A 24,501-nucleotide genomic window follows, 5' to 3' on the forward strand; every position below is an offset into this window, starting at 1 on the left:
TGGAAAAGAAGCCCTTGAGGAATTCCACCATGATTTCAACAATTTCCATCCCACCATCAACCTCAGCCTGGACCAGTCCACACAAGAGATCCACTTCCTGGACACTACGGTGCTAATAAGCGATGGTCACATAAACACCACCCTATACCGGAAACCTACTGACCGCTATTCCTACCTACATGCCTCCAGCTTTCACCCAGACCACACCACACGGTCCATTGTCTACAGCCAAGCTCTACGATACAACCGCATTTGCTCCAACCCCTCAGACAGAGACAAACAACTACAAGATCTCTATCAAGCATTCTTACACCTACTGACCGCTATTCCTACCTACATGCCTCCAGCTTTCACCCAAACCACACCACACAGTCCACTGTCTACAGCCTAGCTCTACGATACAACCGCATTTTCTCCAACCCCTCAGACAGAGACAAACAACTACAAGATCTCTATCAAGCATTCTTACAACTACAATACCCACCTGCTGAAGTGAAGAAACAGATTGACAGAGCCAGAAGAGTACCCAGAAGTCACCTACTACAGGACAGGCCTAACAAAGAAAATAACAGAACGCCACTAGCCGTCACCTTCAGCCCCCAACTAAAACCTCTCCAACGCATTATCAAGGATCTACAACCTATCCTGAAAGACGACCCATCACTCTCACAGATCTTGGGAGACAGGCCAGTCCTTGCCTACAGACAGCCCCCCAACCTGAAGCAAATACTCACCAGCAACTACATACCACACAACAGAACCACTAACCCAGGAACCTATCCTTGCAACAAAGCCCGTTGCCAACTATGTCCACATATCTATTCAGGGGACACCATCATAGGGCCTAATAACATCAGCCACACTATCAGAGGCTCATTCACCTGAACATCTACCAATGTGATATATGCCATCATGTGCAAGCAATGTCCCTCTGCCATGTACATTGGTCAAACTGGACAGTCTCTACGTAAAAGAATAAATGGACACAAATCAGATGTCAAGAATTATAACATTCATAAACCAGTCGGAGAACACTTCAATCTCTCTGGTCACGCGATTACAGACATGAAAGTTGTGATATTACAACGGAAAAACTTCAAATCCAGACTCCAGCGAGAGACTCCTGAATTGGAATTCATTTGCAAATTGGATACAATTAACTTAGGCTTGAATAGAGACTGGGAGTGGCTAAGTCATTATGCAAGGTAACCTATTTCCCCTTGTTTTTTCCTACCTTCCCCCCCCCCCACTGTTCCTCAGACGTTCTTGTTAAACCCTGGATTTGTGCTGGAAATGGCCCACCTTGATTATCATACACATTGTAAGGAGAGTGATCACTTTAGATAAGCTATTACCAGCAGGAGAGTGGGGTGGGGGGAGAGAAAACCTTTTGAAGTGATAAACACCCAGTTTTTCATGCTCTGTGTGTATAAAACATCCTCACTGCATTTTACACTTTATGCATCCGATGAAGTGAGCTGTAGCTCATGATAGCTTATGCTCAAATAAATTGGTTAGTCTCTAAGGTGCCACAAGTACTCCTTTTCTTTTTGCGAATACAGACTAACACGGCTGTTACTCTGAAACCTGACATAGGGACAGAAATTTGGTAATTGGGGGCTCCTCAATCTATCAAACAAGGGTATAACAAGATCCTATAGCTTAAAGCTGAAGCTAGACAAATTCAAACTTAAAATAAGGCACAAACTCTTAAACGATGAGGGTACTTAACCAATGGAGCAACCTACCAAGGGTTTTGGTGGATTCTCCATCTCTGGCCATTTTTAAATAAAAATTAGACATTTTTCTAAAAGGTAGGCTCTAGTTCAAACAGGAATTCAGGCAAATCCTATGGCCTGTTGTAGTGAGGCAGCATGGCCTCCCTTGTTGATGGACAGCAAGAGACAGCCACCGCCTGCTCCCTGGTGGGCAGAACCAGGTAAGCCCAGCCCACCACACCGGAAGAGGAAGGGTGGGACAGGAAACGAAAGTATAAAAGGCAGGCCCCGCAGCTCAGTAGGGTGGGAGCCACCACAGGAGAAGATGCATCCTGCTGAAGCCTGCAGAGGACCCCTAATGTACTGAGGACTGGCCAGAGTTCCCTGAGCTGCCACCCGCATGAGACACCGAGGAGCTCCTGGAGCTGTTGCTGACCACCAACCCTGAGGAGATGGAAGATACCCACAGCCCAGAGATACCAAACACCGGGGTTGTAGGAAATAGCCCAGGGACAGCCAACTGTAGTCTGGCTGCGTGGCTGCTCACAGATAGGTCAGCGTGTTGAGGCTGGACTCTACACTGACCCCAGTGGTGAAACACTCTGCCACTGTTAGGGCCCTGGGCTGGGACCCCGTAGAGACAGGTGAGCCCAGGTCCTCCTACCCCCTACCGCCCCACCCCTGGTGTGGCAGCTTCCTGACAGTAGACCAGGAGGCCTGTGCTAGCCTACTGGCTGCCAGAGCTAGGACGATAGATCCTTTTGCTGCTCTGCCCTGATTGCAGGCCAGAACCCCTAACTGTTTGCTGCCCCACCCTGACTGAGGGCCTGAGCTCATAGACCCTTTTGCTGCTCTGTCTGGCCTGAAGGCCTAGACACTAGAAGCAGCTAATTCCCCACTGTTAAGATCACCCTTACAGGTGCATGACAACGAGGAGGCAGGGCCTCCCTCAGAGACTGACAGTGAGGGACAACCACGCACTCCTACACCTGTGTTATGCAGAAGTTGAGAACAAACTATCACAATGTTCCCTTCTGGCCTTATAGTCTATAAATCTATAATTTGCCTCTATTCATGCTTTATTTTTGGACCTATTTCCACTACTCTAAAAGGATAAATCAACATTCAGTAAAAGAGTTGTGTTTGATAGGTTTTTTACTAGAGTGTCTATGGGAGGCAAGCCTAAGATTAGTCTAGTTACTGTATCAAAGGTAATAATATTAATCTCAACAGATACAGATAAGACAGTTCAGATAATATGCACTGTATATTCTCATTTTGATGCACAAGGAGTTAGCACAGATACCAAGTTGAAACAATACCCCTAGGAGAAAGAAGATGATGGAGGGGGAAAAAATCAAAACAGTGCTTTTAAGTACATTTTTTTTCTTTGCAAAAACATATAAGAATCTGAGAGAATGCAGTGTCCTCATATGCAAATCTCCAAATAGCACTCTTAAACTTTAGGAGTTTTTTCATACAACAAGAAGCTTGAGCTTACAATTCACATTAGTCAAACTGAGCAACTGTAATAACTGACCCAGCTCATTGGTACCTATCATACTATTTGGTGCATAAATGGGCATGCAAGTGACTCATAGCCATTGTGGTGCCATAATTTATGCAACATAATAAATGCAGCTCTGAGAGAAAATGAGGCTAGCATAATCCCATAGCATCCAATATGCACAAAAGTAGACTGCATTGTGAACTATATCAATGACATAATAGTTGCTCCTTGGATGTCATTCCAGAAAGCATCTGTCTAAGCCACTTGTAGAGACTTTTGAAATCAAGCTTCACTTTACATATTTGAGCTCTATAAAGACCATATTATCACAGCATCAACATCAAACCAATTTATTGCTTTCATCTCAAGATCGGTCCCCTGGTTTTGTTTTAACTGACAACAGCTCCAGTGAGATATAAAAGGAGTGAAGATGGCTAATTCACATACCCCGATGACTTGCACATTGTCTGATGCTGATGATGCTTTATTACCTTAATAATAAACAGTAATCATGTTACAAATTTCAATTACAAAACCTCACAGTCACTGGGAGCTAAGTATTACTACACCCATTTTGCAGGAGGTAAAATATGACAAATACAGGCATTTCAAAGATATTCGCTAATTTAAGGTTACTCCATTTAGACATCTAAGCTCAGACATCTAGGAACAAGATTTTCAGATATGATGTGCACCTGCCATTCCCACTGCCTTTACATGAAGCCCTAGAAGTCTCAAGCTGGTCCCAAAAAATCAGGCATCCAGAATTACAGAATACTAGAAATTTTCACCTATGTGACTTACCCACGATCATACAAGGGCTCTGTGGCAGAGCAGAAATTAGAACCAGTAATCCTCACTATTACAGATGAGCAAAGTTCAGCTTTTGTTTTTGCAGAGTATTAAAGAATTTTTGTTAATTTATTCTCTGTTATTTGTAAATTCAACAAAACACCTAATTTCCTTAAAAAACATTTACAGATCACAAAACATTTGTATTTTTAAATACAATCACAAAGATTTTGTATTATTTCAATACTAAATATTGGTTCATATTGCCCAGATGCACTTAGAAACAGGTCCATTTTGCTCCAAAAATGCCCTATTTTCACTAGAGACTGAGCAAAAAGTTTTGTTTTTTAAAATAAACATTTTTTAAAAATCTGATTATTGTCTCAAAAATTGATTCATTTTGGAGTTTGCAATTTAATAGGAAAATCTGGAGCAATCTGGCATTTCATTATATTTCAAACACTTTGCATAACTCCTAGCCCTATATTCCAGCCACAGAAATACTTATTAGTGATAGTATTAAAAATCTTGCCTCAAAGATTTAGTAAATTTGCATCCATTAAACATGTTCTGTGGGAAACACGGGAAGAAAATAATTCATGGCAGCACAAATTTGGATAAAAGGTGTCAACTCCCATTGAAGACAACAGGAGCAGGATTTGGCCTGTATTATCTCCTTTTTTGTCTCTTCTTGAGATTTTCACTACTTCCTCCACCATAATTTAACAGCGAGGTGAGAAGAATAGAACTGTTATCAGTGAAAACTACAACTGTATCTGTGCTGGCTGAGGCACTGATTAAGGGAATCATCACTATTCAGGAGAGCACTTAAGCACATGCTTAAAACTAAGCATTTAGAAAAACGGGCATTCTTCAAATATGTGTCAGGAGAGTTTTCCTCCAGAAAATTGTGCTTTTAATATAGATCTTGTTGTAAGCCTCTCTCTAGAGTATACTAATAGCCTGTTTTTCTTCGCACACTTGTTCTTGGAAAAAAATTCACAATGAAAATTTTAATTATTAGCAAAATTAATGCATCCCACCAGTGAAAATATATTGCAACTAAATTCTGCACCTAAGAACTCTGCATGGCTGATTGAAAGGTTTCGCTAATCATACAATGGATAGTTGTTTAAGGTATGAAAACCTATTGGGGAAAAAAAGTCAGATAGGCCCTCTTTAACATTTCTGGCATCCACTGATTCCCTTATATACTAGCGGGGACAGTGTATTGTACTCTTATTCCTACTAGCCATTGCAATCTCAATTAATGTCACTGTTAAAATTACAATTTTAATAAAGCTTTGCTGTATTATATTGTATTTCACTAATCTAAGAGAATGGATATATTGAGTGCAGCTCAAGTAATCTATCTCCTGCCAGCTTGTAAACATCTCTTTAAATCAATAAACATACTAGTACAATGCTGTCATGACTACTTGCTCACAGTTTTTCCAACCCACGTAAAACAGAAGTCAGTCATAACTTCTGTACTGAATTCTCAAACAATTCACTGTTTTATGTTAACCTTATGAATTCCAGCAACCTGACATTAATGATGCTTATCTACTATCTATGCCACTGGATATTAAGAAATGCTACCAAAATGTTCCTTAATACCTAGATCAACCATAACTCCAAACAAATCAAAATACCAGCTCTGTCATTCTGGCTAGGAATAACAACGATAAGTAGCAGTAAGAGGTTATGGGACTCTACTCGAAGCTTGTCTCCTGGTGATAAAATTAGAGGAGAGAATTAAAGTGATTACACTCTAAAAATGACTTATTAGAAGTGACAGATTTTTTTAACCTAAATATTTTTAAGTACCAAATTTGTCACTCCTGTAAGTTATATGTTACTAACTGTAAAATTACTTTATGGCAGCAGTAAAAGAAATGAAGTACTTTTAGCCAATGTTTTTAGATAAATCAGGAACACTGTATTCAATTCACATTTTATTTGCTTATATAGGGATTTTTTTCTTTTTGAGCAAGATGGTGAAGACCTCTGAATCATAAAAAGAAATCCTTGCACTGTTAGTGTAGCTATCGCACCGGTCGTTTCACACCGAGGGCTACAGTTCTGGAAAGCAAATTTAACAAGCAGAGAGCTAAGGTTGTTGGGGTAGGCTCTAGGCTGCTGCTGATTTACAATACATACCCACAAAACAGAGGGCAACAAGACTAACCCAACAAAATCCACCCACCATAATTAGTATGCACAGCTCTAACTGCTAAATGATGTTCATTTTGTTAGGCACTAAGCGCCAAAGCTCTCCCTTTCTGTGTTAAAAGGCCCCTTACCCTAGCTCAAGGGAAATGTTATGTCCAGAGCGCCACAGTAATTTACACTCTCCCATATCATACCCTCCACCCCCTCTTGAAAGAAGGGACAATGGCAAAGCAGATCCAGATGGTAAAGTAGAAAAAAAAAAAAGTGCAGCATGACATCTGTAAAGAGGAATTTTATGGTTCCTTCACTTTCTGAACAGCAAGAATTTGCCTACCTAGGTCCCAGCCCTCATCCTGGCTCCTCACTATTGTTATATATTGCACCCAGGACCCTATTATCTAAACCCTCTCCACCGTGACAGAGGATGTTACTGCTGTTTTAAGTAGCTATAATTTAAAGACATTTAAAGAATCCTAAATTCCTTGGACTAGATCCATAAAGGGATTTAGGTGCCTGACTGCACCTATGTCCAAAATTTAGATCCTCAAAAACCCCACTCAGCTGCCACCTAACCCTGCAGGTGCCTAGTTCTCATGGTGCCTAAGGTTCTCCTGGTGTGTATATATACAGCCTCTTAAGTCCTGCTCAGCACCTAAACTCCAGCAGGATTTACAAGGTTGGCTTTCCCCCATCAGCCGGGCCCAATTCAGTAGATGTATTCAGAGGCCACCTTACAGTATGTCCACTGGATTGGGCATGACATAAAGCACTGCTAATGAAGGAGTGCTCCCCACTTAAACCACGATGGTTAAAGCACTCACCCAAGACAGCTACCTGATTCAGAGCAAGGACTTGAACCCAAGTCTCCCACCTTGTAGGTGAGTACCCTCATCACTTGATGAGATGGTATTCCGGAGCAGTGCTCTTTCAGTTTCTCCTCTTAAAGCCATTTCATGGCATATAAAATATTTAAATAGTCTATAGTCCTGTGGTCAAGGAACTCAATTGGAAGGCCTGGTTTCAAGTCCCTGAATAATGCAGGGTAGGGATTTGAACCCAGTATGCTCAGACCACTGTGCTTTTTTAAGGGGATGAGGGGAACCCATCATCAATCTTTTGTAAGAAAAGGTTGACCTGGTTTAGGCGCTTAATTCTAGGAGTGGGATCAGAGCTGTGAATCCCAAATGGAGGGATGCACCTACCTCTGAGACAGAGTTTGACACTCAACTCTGAGAGGCAGGGCTTACACCACACCCCTCTCCTCAGCATTTCCTACTGGCTAGCTTAGGCAGCACCCCGCTCATGTTTCTGAATTCCTTTTTTTGGTGCCTAACTCTCTCTATGCATTGGATAGGGAGTCTGAGTGCCTAACTCAGGGCTATGGGTTCCACTTGGCACCTTGCTAGGCGTTGCAACACTGAGCCTAAGTCCCCTTTGTGGATCTAGCCCCTAATGGCTTAAAGGGGAACCTACAACAAAGAGATTCTGCTTCACTGACTCCTCTCATCTAAGCTAAACCCTTTGTCTATATGGAGGCGAGGCAGCAGGGACGGAGGCTGTTGCAGAGTACTTTACTATAGCGTTAACTTTACTTATCTATACCGAAGTTACTTCTCTCAAACTAGCCTAGTTCGAGTTAGAGTGGCCACACTGCAAAATAATCCATGAGATGCTGCATCCACACCACCGCTGCACTCACTAATGTGTGGCACTAAGACTTCTGGTAACATATCCCATGGTTCTTCGCATTGCAAAAACTTAGCTACTCATGAATTCTTTCCCAGAGAATTGGAGAACTAATGGCATTTGAATGGAGCCAGCTTGCATCCACACTGCAGAGGGGATGTGTTAGCAGCTAACTCAGGCTTTAGCCTGTGCCCCCTTACTAGCCAGCCAGCTTGAGTTAAAAGCACCATCACACTCGCACTCAGGGTTTGTGTGTGTGGACAGGACTCAAGTTATAACTTGGATTAACTTTCCAGTGACAACAAGACCACACTTGAGAGAAACAAACCACAGCCATCCACAATGCTGCTGTGCATGACTTTGGTCCTTAGATTTTTGTGGAAAGAAAGAGGGGCTAGTGATTTCTTCTAGTTTAAAACTATTTTATATAGATTTATTATTAATACAGTACAGCATTATGAAGATTAAAAGAATCATATATATGCTAAGTACTGTAACAAATCTGCAGCCATCTAGGATTTCACAGTTGTCATTATACTCCACAGTATGGCCATTCAAAACTTTACATCAGCCTAGAGGACCAGATCTTCAGCTATGCCATTTTATACCCACAGAGGATGTGTCCCCGATTCTCTCATTATATCATTTAAATACATACAACTACCACTTCAACCAAAGAAGAACCTCTTGGCATTATATAATGGATAATACATAGTTGACCAATTCTGACTCTTTCCTTTACACATATACGTAAGATGGATAATTTCAGTATTATTAAGGCCCTACTTAATTTGTGATACTGCAGAAATTGTGGATCCCACAATATTAGGCTTCCAACGCAATTTTCATAGCGGGAGCCCAACTGTCAGCCCCTCGCACAGCAGGTCTCCCACTGTCAGCTTTTCCAAATTACTGCAAATAATAAAGGTCCTTTATTGCTCATCCGTGATTTTCCATGTCTTGTCCGCAACTCAGCCACAATTATTTGACAATCATCCTGCGATTCAAGTAAGGCCTTAAGTATTATTTATCTAATACTGAAAACTAACAGAGAGGGTGGAAAATTCCAGCATGGCCCCTAGTATTGCATGTGCAAAATTCTGAATACACACACTTGCTCCTGTATTTTGTATGTGCAAACATCTGCATGTGCACATCAACAATTTTAACAACTGGTCACCTGCACCTACAAAACCTATCTGTCTCAACGGCTTTTGTGGATGCAAATTATAACACCTGTACACACAAAAGACGTTAGTTTTTTTCAGATGTGAGCACAAGCATTGCCTCTGAGAAGTGCAGACACATGACTGTCAACAAGCAAATTTTTAATTCACAAATGTAAAAGTCTAGAAGTTGAAAAATCAGATCCCTAAGAAAGAGCTTCAGTTCCAATTTGATTTTTAGATACAGAAACACTAATTTGGGTCCATGTTTTCACTCATTTGTAGCCTCAGGCAAGGTCTCCTCAATCAGATTACCAATCAGTACAGGAGAAATCTATTAGACATTGGAGTGCTGGTTCATGGACCTTCCACACTAAACACTTGACCCTAGATTTCACCCTGAAATGCTCCCTCTGCAGTTCAAGCCATGAAACGTGCTTGTAAAATATGAATTCTGTGTTCACTGAGGAAAAGAAGAGTTAGGCACAACTGCCGTGCCCTGTCTGGCTTGTTTCTCACATATATGAGGTGGCCTGAATTTAGCCTTGAATTTTGAACTGGTGAAAACCCACAGAACTATTCTTTTGTAATAGTTCCTCATGACAGCAAAGAAGTTAGTGCTTCTAAATAGTTCCACGTTCTTGCACAATTATTTTCTGAAGCTGGAACATACAAATCGAGTTTGACATTTGTAAAGGGGTAAATGCACAGATTCTGCTTACTACCCAGCAGCACCAGCCATTAAAAACTGCACCATAGCTCAGCATTAGTGCATATTTTGGTTCCTTTCTAATGGTCTATCAAATGTACCATCATAATTTAACATACATCAATTAAAACTAAAACACAATTGTAAAACCACCATATATCCTGTGCAATGCAGCAGAGCCATGTGAGTGCTTGGGAGCCTATCCAACCTAAGCTGGGCAACAAGAGTTAACAAGAGTTAAATCTTTAACTGCCCAATTATTTAGAAATTCAATGCATTACATTGCATGTACATAGGACTGGAAATAGAGATGCAGATTATTTTTGCCTCATTTATGTGAATGTTTTACGTTAATTTAAATGAAGAATCATTCATATTGGAAACATAATGTAAGCAAAAGGCAGGAAGTTAACTGAACAACATTATTCTAGCTTTGAATAGTATCAGTTAACCTGCAGATGACTAGGAAACAGCTGTGTCAATGAATAAATATTTTCAAGTGGTTTTGTCCTTTCTAAAGTCTAATTAAGTACTTTTTTCTTTTAATAAAAGAACACCAGACATTCAGGTCATGTATGTATATGAAGATACATCTCTGAGACTGCACTGATGGTTTTTATTAGGGAGACTTTACAACAGTGAAGGGCAACCTGTGGCCCGTCAGGGTAATCAGCTGGTGGGCCGTGACATAGTTCGTTTACATTTGGACAGCTGCCACAGCTCCCAGTGGCTGCGGTTCGCAGTTCCAGGGCCAATGGGAGCTGCGGAAGCAGCACGGGTCGCAGGGACGTGCTGGCTGCCGTTTCCTGCAGCTCCCGTTGGCAAGAATGGCTAACAGCAGCCACTGGGAGCTGCGGGCGGCCATGCAAATGTAAACAAACTGTCCCGTGGGCCACCAGCGGATTACCCTGACGGCCGCAGGTTGCCCACCACCACTTTACACAGTATGTAGACTATTGTTTAACAAATTTAAAGCAGACATTGGATCCAGAGATTATCAGGAGAGTCTGTTATCTGATTTCAAATTCACTGTCAGGTAGCAATAGTTTGTCTTTTCACACCAGGAAGAAGAGAAGAAGAAGGATGCTACTGCTTACAGTGTAAGAGTCCTACACTCTCTTCCACTGCACACAAGCACACAAAACCCTGAAGTCAAGGATAAGAAGGAGTTGACTCAGCATGTTCCCAATCCCAAAATCCCCTCTTCTTTAAGAACATGGTTCTGATTCAGCTCATCCCCATTGACTTCAGTGATATTACTCACATGCTTAAAGTTGACCACAGATTTAAGTACCTTTCTGAACAGAGGTCTGTGGTTAGGAATCATGGATTTTTTGGGAGCATGCATGTATGTGAGAGGGCATTAAATGTAAAGGGGAAGTGGAAGTAGGCAATGTGCACTATACCCATTTGCAGTATTGCACCTTTTATCTCGTCAGAGAGCTTAATGTAATCGAGAGAGAGGAAACCAATAACTGCATGAATCCTGAGTGAGTGAGCTGAAGTGGGAGAGAGGGGAACCAGAATTGCCTGGACCATTTGGTGGCAATGGGGATGACTCGTGCACTGTCCTGTCATATCTTCTGTAGAATCTGAGGAAGTAGCAGGATGGTACAGAAGGCATAGCTCAAGTGATCTGTCCAAGGCAGTAGGAGAGTATCGCCTCTGAAAGCTTTCTCCAAGTTCCCCCATGCAGTTTATGTTGTATTTCCTGTTTACCTGGGAGACAAACTCCCAAGTGTGGGTTCCTGACTAAGTGAAAATGCTGTTCACTACTGAATCATGAAACTCTCATAATTGATGTCAAAAAGCCTGCTTATGCTGTCTGCCAACTAATTCTGGGTTCCTAGAAGGTACACTCCTGATAAGATGATATGGTTCTTGATACACTAGTTTCATAAAGTGACTGCTTCTATACACAGAGTGCTGAGCTCGATGATACTCCTCCCTGCTTGTTTATGCAGAATAAGTCTGTTATATTGTTCAACATTATGGGTATATGGCAAGACTGGATAAATGGTAAAAATGCTCTGCAAGCCTCTCAGACTGCCCAGAGTACTTGAAGATTGATGTGCATAGACTTAGACTTCCATAATGAGTTTGACCTGGTGCTGCACATTTTGATTAAAAAAACTAGAACAATATAAAATTAACATGACACATATTAAACAGCTTAAAAATTGGCTAACAGATAGGTCTAAAAATGTAACCATAAATGGAGAATTGTCATTGTGTGTATGTGTTTTCCAGTGGGTACCACAGGGATTGGTTCTTAGTCCTATACAATGTAGCATTTTTATCAATGATCTGGAAGAAAACATAAAATCATCACTGATGAAGTTTGCAGATGACACAAAAATCAGGGGAATGGTAATTAATGAAGAGGACAAATCACTGTTTCAGAGCGATATGGATTACTTGGTCAACTGGGCACAAGCAAACAATATGCATTTTAATACGGCTAAATATAAACATATACATCTAGGAACAAAGAATGTAGGTCATTACTTACAGATGGGATACTTTATACTGGGGAGCAGCGACTGAAAAAGATTTGGGGGTAAGGGCGAATAATCAGCTGACCATGAGTTCCCAGTGTGACGCTGTGGCCAGTAGGACTAATGCAATCCTTGAATGCATAAACAGGGGACTCTTGAGTAGGAGTAAAAGTTATTTTATTTCTACATTGGGCACTGGGGCAACTACTTGTGTCCAGTTCCGGTGCCCATAATTTGAGAAGGATGTCGATAAACTGGAGAGGATTCAGAGCACAGCCACAAGAATGATTAAAGAATTAGAAAACATGCCTTATAGTGATAGACTCAACAAGCTCAATTTATTTAGCTTAACAAAGAAAAGGTTAAGGGGTGACTTGATTACAGTCTGTAAGTATCTACATGGTGAACAAATATTTAATAATAGGCTCTTCAATTTAGCAGGGAACATATAACATGATCCAATGACTGGAAGTTGATGCTACACAAATTCAGACTGTAAATAAGGCATAACTTATAATAGTGAAAGTAATACTCCTGAGGGCATTCTGCACCAAAAATTAAAAATTCTGCACCAAAAAAAAAAAAAAAATTCTACACATAATATTTTAAAATTCTGCAAATTTTTTTTGTCAAATAAATGTAGACACCCCAGCATGGCACTGAGGAGCACAGGCCACTGGCTGCACAGAGGTGGGAGATCACTGTGCAGCTCCCCCTTCTGGGACACGGACTCAGCAGTGAGGCTGCACCCAACCCTGACCCAGCAAAAGGAGCAGGCCTGCCCCAGAAACACCCCATGGCCCTGCCCTTCCATGCCAGGTGCACCAGGTGTGGGCAGGCAGGTTCAACAAGGCAGGATCCAAGAGTGGAGGGATCTAGGTGTGGATTAAGAGGGTTCTGTGTGGGGCAATCTGGGTGTGGGCAGCTCAGTGGGCGATCTGGGTGCGGGGGGGATTTGGATGCACAGGGGTTTGGTTGGCAGGTTCTGGGTGCCACGGTAATGGGACTCTGCAGGAGGGTCCAGGTGATTCGGGCTCAGCAGGGGGATCTGGGTGTGGGGGGGATAGAGCTCGGCAGGGGGGTGTGGGTATGGGGGATCAGTGGGGGGTCCAGATGCTGGGGGAGTGGGGCTCAGTGGGGTGGGGATCCAGGTGCAGCTGGTTGGGGCTCGGTAGGGTGGGGATCTGGGTGTGGGTGGCTCATCAGGACGGTCCTGTTGCAAGGGGACTGGGGCTTGTTGGGGGGGTTCTGGGTGCAGGGGGTGAGGTTCGGCAGGAGGGTCTGGGTATGGGGATGTCTGGATGACAGGGGTTGGGCAGATGGGGGAGCAGCTCCCTGTACAGTGACCCCTCGCCCTGCAGCTGAGGAGCAATGGGTGCAGGAAGCAGGGGAGGGGGGTGAAGAGTTTGCAGAGCTTCCTACAGCTGGAGGAGAAATCTGGGCATGGATCTGACCTGGCTCCGGATGCCGTGCAGGGGTGACCTGGCCCCAGATGCCGTGCAGGGGAAGAGGAAGTCCTGCCCTCTCCAGCCCAGCCGGGACAAGCAGCTGAGCCCAGCTCAAGGAAGGAGCCACCAGCCTGGTCTTCTCCTTCTCCAGTCCCGCCCCTGCCCCACAGTGATTTACCTCTCTGCCGGCTTCCCTGGCACCCAAAACATACTGCTGTGGACCGCATGACCGCTCTTGTGGCTTCCCTTTGCTTCTCTATCAGAAACTCATTTTTCTGTGGGGAAGCAAAAAAATCTACAGGGGACATAAGTTCTGCACATGCACAGTGGCACAGAATTCCTCCAGGAGAAAAGTAATTAACCATTAGATGAATTTACCAAGGGTCATGGTGGATTCTCCATTGCTCAGAATTTTTAGATCAAGATTGGATGTTTTTTCTAAAAGGTCTACTCAAGGAATTAGTTTGGGGAAGTTCTGTGGCCCGTGTTATACATGAGGTTAGACTAGATCATCACAATGGTCCCTTCTGGCTTTGGAATCTAGGAATTCTAGTCTCTCGGGGTGTCCAAGAGCCCTGTGCCATGTGACGGTCCATGTGAGCACCTAAGGCTAGCAGGGAGGCTTCTGTAATTATTGTCTTGTCAAATGTGGCAGGATAGGAAAGGAACATCACACACATTTGTCCAGGATCTTTAAACAAAATCAGTGAGGCCCTCATCCTTGCAGGAACTGTCACTACGGTGTTGTCACACTGTGTTTGCTTGGTTTACATACTGTTCAGAGTCAAGGTTGCAGGCAACAGAAGTGGAATTTGAAGAATGGCATGATGTATGTACATGATGTCATGTGGTGCAGGAGAAAAAAGTAAATCCTAACTTGTGTTTGAGGCTTGCATGTAACCTGGTCTATCAGGTTGCTCATAGCATAGAATCTGTGAATCATAGAATATCAGGGCTGGAAGGGACCTCAGGAGGTCATCTAGTCCAACTCCCTGCTCAAAGCAGGACCAATCCCCAATTTTTTTTTTGCCTCAGATCCCTAAATGGCCGCCTCAAGGATTGAACTCACAACCCTGGGTTTAGCAGGCCAATGCTCAAACCACTGAGCTATCCCTCCACCCCCCCCCCCCCCAAAAGGAGGGGAGGAAGTGACCAGCCCTCTGTGGAGAAAGAATTGGTTCAGGACTATTTAGAAAAGCTGGACGAGCACAAGTGCACGGGGCCAGATGCGCTGCATCCGAGAGTGCTAAAGGAGTTGGCGGATGTGATTGCAGAGTCATTGGACATTATCTTTGAAAACTCATGGTGATCGGGGGAAGTCCCGGACGACTGGAAAAAGGCTAATGTAGTGCCCATCTTTAAAAAAGGGAAGAAGGAGGATCCTGGGAACTACAGGCCAGTCAGCCTCACCTCAGTCCCCGGAAAAATCATGGAGCATGTCCTCAAGGAAACAATTCTGAAGCACTTAGAGGAGAGGAAAGTGATCAGGAACAGTCAGCATGGATTCATCAAGGGCAAGTCATGCCTGACTAATCTAATTGCCTTCCATGACGACATAACTGGTTCTGTGGATGAGGGGAAAACAGTGGACGTGTTGTTCCTTGACTTTAGCAAAGCTTTTGGCACGGTCTCCCACAGTATTCTTGCCAGCAAGTTAAAGAAGGATGGGCTGGATGAATGGACTATAAGGTGGATAGAAAATTGGCTAGATAGTCGGGCTCAACGGGTAGTGATCAATGGCTCAATGTCTAGTTGGCAGCCGGTATCAAGTGGAGTGCCCCAAGGGTCAGTCCTCGGGCCGGTTTTGTTCAATATCTTCATAAATGATCTGGAGGATGGTGTGGATTGCACCCTCAGCAAGTTTTCAGATGACACTAAACTAGGAGGAGAGGTAGATACGCTGAAGGGTAGGGATAGGATACAGAGAGCCCTAGACAAATTAGAGGATTGGGCCAAAAGAAATCTGATGAGGTTCAACAAGGACAAGTGCAGAGTCCTGCACTTGGGACGGAAGAATCCCATGCACTGCTACAGGCTGGGGACTGAATGGCTAGGCAGCAGTTCTGCAGAAAAGGACCTAGGGGTTACAGTGGACAAGAAGCTGGATATGAGTCAACAGTGTGCCCTTCTTGCCAAGAAGGCCAATGGCATTTTGTGATATATAAGTAGGGGCATTGCCAGCAGATTGAGGGACGAGATCGTTCCCCTCTATTTGACATTGGCCTCATCTGGAGTACTGTGTCCAGTTTTGGGCCCCACACTACAAGAAGGATGTGGAAAAATTGGAAAGAGTCCAATGGAGGGCAACAAAAATGATTAGGAGACTGGAACACATGACTTATGAGGAGAGGCTGAGGGAACTGGGATTGTTTAGTCTGCAGAAGAGAAGAGTGAGGGGGGATTTGATAGCTGCCTGAAAGGGGGTTCCAAAGAGGATGGATTTAGACTGTTCTCAGTGGTAGCAGATGACAGAACAAGGAGTAATGGTCTCAAGTTGCAGTGGGGGAGGTTTAGGTTGGATATTAGGAGAAACTTTTTCACTAGGTGGCTGGTGAAGCACTGGAATGCATTACCTAGGGAGGTGGTGGAATCTCCTTCCTTGGAAGTTTTTAAGGTCAGGCTTGACAAAGCCCTGGCTGGGATGATTCAGTTGGGGATTGGTCCTGCTTTGAGCAGGGGGTTGGACTAGATGACCTCCTGAGGTCCCTTCCAACCCTGATATTCTATGATTCTATGATTCAATCCTTTTTGGAATGGACTTATAGGGGATCTGTTCTTGTCCTTACGAGAGTGCTCTTGAATCAGGCACGCTCCTTTATGACTCTGGCATGGGTCTGATTGGGGCCTGGTAGTTTTCTCCATAAGATCCTGTTAAGTCAGAATTCCTGCACCTGTCGGGTCTGGCTAGGAAAGGAGCGCCAGATACTGCACCTGGTGGAGATATACGCTTCCCCAAGGCAGTAATCCCAGTATTATGGGCATACTCTAATTCTCATACCAGGAAGCAGGAGGGATTCCCCATGGTGCAGAATCTAACTGTCCACTAACTACACTAACAGAACTATTAACACTAAAGGTAAAATTGATTAAGTTTGGGAAGAAGAAACTGAAGAGACAGTTGGTCGACCCTGTCCCTTAAATCCTCAGTGAAGAGCATGAGGAGAGCAGGGGCACAAGCACAGACACCAGACACTGCTTGCAAGAATTCGCTGGTCTCAGGTGCATGCAGTGCTCCTGTATCCACACTGGAATACACAGGGACCAGCACTCAAAGAATATATGTTTAATACTGCTGAATGGGCATATCAGCTACTCTCCCTGCTTATGGGTAAATGCCACTGCCACAAAGAAATGTATCCAGTTATCACTACCAATTGGTGTTTCTGGCAGCATGCATATGTGACCTGTAGTTTAAAAGGAGGAAAAGAAAAGAGCCCAATCATTTTCTGTTAAAAGGCCAGAGTTCTGCTAAACAAATCTAATGTTTTTCTATATGGAAAGAGGCCATTTGGGTACAAATTTATAGCAATTTCACTCAGTGTGCAAACAGCCCCCAAACTTAATTTTAATATCCTCCCCCAGAAAAAGAAATCCCTATATACGCTACTCAGCCTGACAAGTTCTTCCTTCCATCTGTTCTTCCCCTCACAACTTGTACCTTCAATACAGCTGGAACTTCTACAGATCAGAGGACACTGTCAGCATAGTCTGACCAATCTCAGAGGGTTTTTTTCTTCTTCACGATACTCCGTGTTAACAGCTTCAGGGGGTTCAATCAGCACTGCTTTGATCTCGGCTGGAACTATAATTATTTAACATTGTTACAAGGATTTCTATAATCCATCCTACCATTAAATCCCTTTTACACCCTCATCTTCTGAAGCCTAATCTGCATCTGTACACTCAGTTTGTCTCTTCAGCTGGTTTCATCAGGCTCTGGCATTCTCCAGCATCCAGACTGATGGTTTCTTTTTCTAATGAAATCATTTTCTTTCAAATTGAAAACTGCAAAAGGACTTGTGCATTTGCTAACTTTTGACGAGATAGCTATATAACACCAGTATAATCCACTGTTTGCTGCAAACTTCCTTCCAGTTTCATTTTTCTCTGTGGTGTTTTTATTAAATTGAGGTGTGCATGTGTGCGTATTCCGATAGCAGAGGGAACAGCAGAATGAGCACCAACAGATGTTCCGATTCTTGGCAAATACAGCAAAAACAGACCAGCAGCTGCATGTGCTTTTCTTGCTACAAATTCCTCAAAAAATTCCTGAGGAAAAGTTTATTTGAGCATAAGCTTTCGTGACCTACAGCTCACTTCATCGGATGCATGTCATGTCATGCATCCGATGAAGTGAGCTGTAGCTCACAAAAGCTTATGCTCAAATAAATTTGTTAGTCTCTAAGGTGCCACAAGTACTCCTTTTCTTTTTGCAGATACAGACTAACACGGCTGCTACTTTGAAACCTGAGGAAAAATTGTATCCATCCAAACTGGAAACATTGGAAGGGTACAGTTTGGATATATAATGAGAAAACCCATATGCTCTATGAGTAAAGGGTACTCAAGGGCAAAGGAGGCCAGTGTGACCACATTAAAAAAAAAAAACTTTAATGGGCCTGAAGGAAGCAGAAGGTGTGAAAAGAGGAAAGGGAATACAGAGCAGAGTAAAAAGAAGGCAGTGGATGAAGTTGGAATAAGAACATAAAGGAGATGGTAAGAGAACATGAAAGATCAGAGGAAAGAGAATGAACAAGAAGAGGCAGGAATAAAACAAACTTGATTAGGGAAGTGATAATTGTATGTAATATATAATCTAGCAAATCTGGAAAACTAGCTCTTTGTCACCTGGATTTTGTGTGAATCACGTGATGGAAGCAAATGAACCGTAGAGGTATTAGTTCCAGTAAGAACACCAGACTGTGTTTCTCCTGCTGTTACTGTGTGTGAACTGAGATTCAAGTGTAACAAAAAGGGTAGTGAAAAAAATGGAGTGAGTGAGTAATGTTAGACCAACTTTACAAAAGAGAACAAATCTAAGGCCAGATCCTGCAAGCCTTAATTATATAAGTAACCATTACTCAGATCAGTAGTTCTATGGCTTTAATGGGACCACTTACCTCAATAAGGGTTACCTGGCTAAAACTAGCAGACACAGGCCTAATTTTGTCTCTGTTTTCTTAATAAAAGTACTGTAGAGATGGAGGAGGGGAAATCAGGGGGAAGGTAGGGAAGGAGGTTTGTACAGGAAAGAGAGAAAGTGGAGAAAAATTAAAGTTAAAGAAAAACATGAGCTGCCTGGGCCAAAATTAAAAGGATTAAATCTGGACAGAGAGAATATGAAATTAAATAGAGCATTTTTCTTTAACTCCGCTCAGCCATTAGCATACAATTAAAATTGGTCACCTGATGCTGATCCAGCAATAACTACCTAACACTCTTCCAGAACAATGACTGGAACAGGACCAGCTGATCTATTTTACCATTCAGGATTCTATCATACTGCCTGGAAAATTAACTCATAATTAAAAACAGAATAGGTTGTAGATTGCTGCACATTATCAGATGCACTTTTATTTCAAAACCTAAAGAGCCACTGCTGCTTCACACACAGCCTGTTTCAAAAAGCAACCCAGTCAAATTTATGGCACTTTTCTTGAAAGAAAAAGTAAAAGATAATAAAACAAATATTAAGTAGTGCACTTGCCCTCAGGAAGGTTTTGGACAATCATTTTCTATCCTTTGGGCAATATTTTATCACTTCCTCCCTCCAAACCAGTCACTATTCATAACATTTACATTCATATTCACATACATAAATAACAGTTATAGCAAAAATCTTACCACCACCCAATGAAATAAGGTCATATCTCATGTGTATACCATCACAGGGTTATATTTCTGAGCTATAATCACTGTCATGAAATATGAATGGTTTTCTTTAACGCAAGAAAACCAACAGGACTGCAGATCTAAATGAACTAGATCATGTTCATTTCATTTGTACAATAATTAACTGTGTTACTTCTGATGTGACAATCCCACTGTCCACAATAAACTATTCACAGCTATTGTAAAATTACATTTAAGCCTTGTAGATTGTTTTTAAATTTAATCTTCTACTTTTCAATACTTCTTAGGTTAACAAACAGCATCCTTTAAAAAAAAGCATATGAATGAGGGCAGAGAGGCATTAAATATTAACAAAAACTTATTAATAATATAATATTGCAATAGCATTTATTTATATGAAATACAGACCAAGAAAATCAAGTAAATCTATGCAGCAATCAAGATCCTGATGACACTGCAAACAAAAAGAAGGAAGCTCAAGAAGTTATAATGCCATCTGAATTCCTTAATTATTATAGTCTGAATTCTCCACTGCACTAAAGTAATTTACATTTACTTTCAGGCCACTTTACTTTGCCAGAGCAGCAGAAGCGGGCTTTAGCATATTTTAGAATTCAGGACCTATTAATTTCCTGACAACTTATTCAGTGCAGTAGAAGACACAAGGATAAAGTCAGCCCTTGCTCAGAAGAATTTATGACCTAAGGCCCCAGTCCTACACACACTTACCCCTGTGCTCACATGAATAAAATTAAACATGTCTATGCTTTCTGGGATTGGAGACTAAAAGACCAAGACCTTTATTTAACAAGAAAACAGGACAATGCTTTTTAACTGAAGAAAATGGGTAGTGAACCAAGCTTCAAAGCTGTAAATGCTTGGCCAACCTGGAAATATGGGTTCACATCTTATTGGCAAGAGGTTTGATTCTATCCTTTGTCCTTTCACAGTAAAAACTGATCTTAATAATTTTGAATAGCAATTTAGGAAATTTTCAGAGGAACAAAGGAATATTAGGTGCCCAACTCCCACTGACTATCAGTAGGAACTGGACACGTAACATCCCTGTGTGCCTTTGAAAATTTCCCTCTTAACAAACAAGGTCCTGGCTGCTGAGTGCAGACATTGCAAACCACCATAATGACCTTGGCCAAATGTTTCTTTCCCCCTACAAAGGTCTTTCAGTGCTATTATGCGTATTTATATTACATCATTAATGGATACATGTAGGTAAAATCCACTGACTTCAGTAAGGCCAGAGTTTCACCCATGTATGTTTATTACATGCTTTGAGATCCTTATGGCTTAACAGACACTGTATAAATTTAAAATAGCTACATAGGTTAAAAATCTATGAAATCCTGCTCTCAATTACACCAGTGTATATCCTAAGTAATTCCTGAATTTGGTGGTTTATCTATCCAGCTGTTTCTACAGTGCCTATCAGCATATCATCTAGGGCCAGATTGTGGTACACTTAGTCATGTTTGGTGTACCTTACTTTGAAAATAGTATCACTGAATGCCATAGGGCATCACATGAAGTACAAAGTGCAATCCAATCCCAGCTAGCCATGTCAGATTACTGCAGTTAGCTACAGTATTAAATATTCTTTATTTATACACACACATACTGTCCAAATGTAATAGATAAAGCAAACATCTAGTGACTGCTGGTGAGTAAAATAAAGTAATATTTCACAGTTATGATGTCATCAAAGGATATGCTCATGTCTGTAACATCTTTGCAAATGTATATATAAAGTGATGTCCCTAAAGAGCTCTACTTGCTAAGTGCGCCTGAGGCCCAGCATGGTGGACCTCCTTAAATGCCTTTTAATGTACATTAAGATTTGAATATCAAGGAAATCTAAATAGCCTGAGGGCAGGAAAGGCATTTTGAGTTACAAATACTGTGACATATTTGCTATATTACATGCATTTTGCTATGAATTATGTGCTGTTATCTTCAATTTACTTTTTAAGTGTATGGGTTTCACTTTCCTTTTATGCATTTGTGTGCATGTATGTGTGTATATTGTATTAGTTCATATATTGTATGAGTTTCATTTTATGTGTGTGTGTGTCTGTGTATATATACACAGACACACACATAAAATTACAGCTCAGGTGAAACTCATACAATATATGAGCTACCACTGCTGCCGTCCCAGAATTTCAGATCTTGAAAATTTCTTCATTCACTCTGAATCACTGATTTCTTCATTCACTCTGAATCAGTATCACTGTAATATCAGCCTTAAGCAATACGAGTTCCTAAAATCATTTGCTTCCATTTTTCCAGAAAAGGAAACTGATAGGATTATTTTCATGATAAATTAATTTTACCATGTAATTGCAATTATGACTTCTAATTAATGAATGTTTTCAGTTTTACTAACTAAGTCAGGATTTTTCAATATATAATCTTGCTCTTTAGATACGGGTCTTGATATGTCCAAGCTTTGGATAAATTACAGTTTAGCTGTCTCTAAGACCTTGGTCCCAGAGGTTGAAAAATAGAGAAAGTAGTATGGAATGCCTTGCTGCATTTACAGGTGATTCTCTCCTCTTTATATCAGAAACAGAAAGCCAAACAGACAATAAATTACACATTATTAAAATTGAGATACAGAGCCTCTCGATACAACTAGCAAAACCATTATCTCAGATGGTAAACTAATTTATTTATGTTGCTATTTCTTTAAAAACAAAACTTTTACATGGTCACAGCTCTATTGTTCCACCCTAAAAAAATCAAAGGATTTTGTGTCTTCTTAAAAACTAAGTTTAGACTATTATATATGTTAGCGCCTTCCCCCTTATAAAACCTTTCTCAAATTATCTTAAATTCAGTGGATTTGCAATATATAGTAAGTGAAGTTGTTGTCTAGTGAACAAAGTATGATTCTAGGTGTCTACCAAAAACTCCTGTTTTAATCTTGTCTCTACCAAAAACTCACTGTGTAACTTTTGGAAATTATTCCTATCTGTAAAATAGGGCCTGATCCAAGGCCAACTGAACTCAATAGGAATCTTTGAGTTCCATAGGCACTGGATGTGACCTATGATGCTTACCATTCTCTGTAGAACGCTTTAAGATCTATTTATGAAAAGCACAATATAATTGCTAAATTCAGCTGGAGAAAAAAGGGTTTTATGCAATGTTATATATTCCCACACAAAATTATTAAAGCATCAGAAGTGTAATTTCTAGGTTATCTAGTACAAGAGTTCAATGCCTCTCATTTCTTGCTATTTCTGCCAGATCATGTTTTTGAACGAACCCCATTTATATGCAAGAACACTTCTTCTTGGATTTTGGAAAAGGTCTTCTACTGTGTCCCATCCTCTATAATGTATATACCTTTTAAATTCTGTCCCTCTCCCAGTCACATCCCTGACAACAACCCTATGTCATTTTGCCATGATTTCAGATGATTCACTCACTGTTGTGCAAAGATATACGAAAGAAAATTAAATGAGTTGTGACTATTAAAATTAGGAGTGACAAGACAAGATGAGAGAAAAATAATTTTTCTTGGAAGAGGCTCAGAATTTGATGGATAAAATGTTTTGGATATAGTAATTAAGTTAAATGCCAGCTGTTATCAGACTGCAACACACCAAAATAGCTGTTATTCTTTGCTGCTAGAAGTAGTTGGCATGTATCTAGAAAATACACTCTTGAACCTCTTAAAGGAAATTACCATGAAAAGTTGAGACCTACCATGCACCTTAAGAGTAGTCTACATTAAAGGCTGAGCAACAGTAATACTGTAAATGACTGGGAAAAATAAGAACATTCAGCAAGGCAATATTAAACCTGATACAAAGCCCACTGAAGTGAGTGGAAGTCCATAAAACACAAATCACTATAGTTTGTCAGACTATGAACCATTAAGTTCTAAAAAGTTAAAACCAATATAGTTTTCTTTCCTACATGTTTAAACTTCATTTAAAGTAATTACAATGATGTACTTTAGATCCGACCTGGAAAACTGTATTGGTCGCAAGCTGACAGCTATGTGGTCAGTATATTGTCACTTTACATAGATACTGTATAATAGATCAGATTACATTTATTATAGAGGCCAAGATTTTCAAAGCTGATAAGTGACTTTAGGTGCCTCAACTTTTGAGTGCCCAATTTGAGATACCTTAGGGAGTCCTGATTTTACGAAGTGCTGAGCACCCCCACTTTGAAAGTCAGACTTCTTTAAGGTGTCTCAAGTTAGGCCCCCAAAAACCAAAGTACTAGTCACTTTTGAAAATCTTGATGGTCTATATCATCTTTCTAATATATTCATAAACTCATCACTGAAGTTATATGCTGCTGTGGCTTCCTTGATTTCAATGGAATTATACTGGAATAAAATTGAAGTGACACAATTATGAATCAGCCCCAACTTGTTTATTTCTCCTACCTTTCCTCTTAACTAAAAGCATAGTTTCTATGGCTTTATTGTCATAATCTTTGCTGTGCTTTATATCAGTTTTCCTTTTTTTAAAAAAATCACATGTAAGGGAACAATCCTGCACCAATTACTCCAGGTCTAAATTATAAACCTGTGTGACAAATTTTCACTTCTATCTGTAGCAAATCCCCAGGAATTTATTTTAAAATAAAATCTGATTATTCCTATTATTCAGATTTATTATAATGCTGGGGGAATGGAGCAAGGGGTGTGGGGAGAAAGGCAGGTAGTTTAGGATTCTTTTTTTAAATGAGAGTTCAGGTTTTTTTCAAGAAATAGCACAGCATAAAGGATTTCCGAGAATCTGCCTGTATATACATGAAAACAAGTGACCAGCAGTAATAAATATATTGGTGTGGTTTTCCACAACAGCAAAACATTGTCATGGATGTGTTTTCTATGTATAAACAGAGCCTAATATACATTAACTCAGCACTTTATAATCACTCACAGAGCATTAAAAACTTAT

General features: G+C 41.1%; 1 protein-coding gene across 6 annotated transcripts in view; it reads right to left on the reverse strand.

Moving 5' to 3' along the window:
- The window catches only part of ZFPM2 (zinc finger protein, FOG family member 2), a 439,542-nt gene that overhangs the window by 277,967 nt on the left and 137,074 nt on the right, over window positions 1-24,501 (reverse strand). The window lies entirely within an intron of this gene.

Source organism: Natator depressus, chromosome 2 (genome assembly GCF_965152275.1).
Source record: "Natator depressus isolate rNatDep1 chromosome 2, rNatDep2.hap1, whole genome shotgun sequence".
Classification (NCBI taxonomy): domain Eukaryota; kingdom Metazoa; phylum Chordata; order Testudines; family Cheloniidae; genus Natator; species Natator depressus.